Source organism: Palaemon carinicauda, chromosome 34 (assembly GCF_036898095.1).
Source record: "Palaemon carinicauda isolate YSFRI2023 chromosome 34, ASM3689809v2, whole genome shotgun sequence".
Lineage (NCBI taxonomy): Eukaryota > Metazoa > Arthropoda > Malacostraca > Decapoda > Palaemonidae > Palaemon > Palaemon carinicauda.
The window spans coordinates 49,665,022-49,665,349 of record NC_090758.1 but is presented as its reverse complement, the minus strand read 5'-3'; the positions used below and the strand labels follow the sequence as shown (position 1 = coordinate 49,665,349).

Below are 328 nucleotides of genomic sequence, written 5' to 3'. Positions count from 1 at the left end.
AGCTGGACTGCCCTGTTCCAAACGACCTCTTTCGCCACTATGAAAATCTTCTCCAGTGTCTGAGGAAGAGGCCTCTGCACGACATATTGCAGGTGATTAAGTTGGAGATGTATTGAGAATGAGTGTTTGATTACCAGTTTATGTGACCCGACAAAATTTTAATTGCTTTATTAGTTTCATATTACAAGTTGATATGTTTCTTAAAAATAACCATAACTCCATCGAAACGAAAAGGGACGATTATTCAACTTTGGTCTATACTATTGTAGTGTATACTATTTCCACTCATATTATATGTTAGAAGTATTGGATTTTTTGAAATAATATA

At 34.5% G+C, this 328-nt stretch overlaps 1 long non-coding RNA gene across 1 annotated transcript in view; it reads right to left on the bottom strand.

The window, feature by feature from the left end:
- Positions 1-71, bottom strand: part of LOC137626622 (uncharacterized) — a 4,120-nt gene extending 4,049 nt beyond the window's left edge. The window contains exon 1 of the long non-coding RNA XR_011041070.1: positions 1-71. This exon is cut by the window's left edge and continues 113 nt beyond it. This is a non-coding gene — a long non-coding RNA (uncharacterized lncRNA).
- Between the last annotated feature and the right edge of the window lie 257 nt (positions 72-328).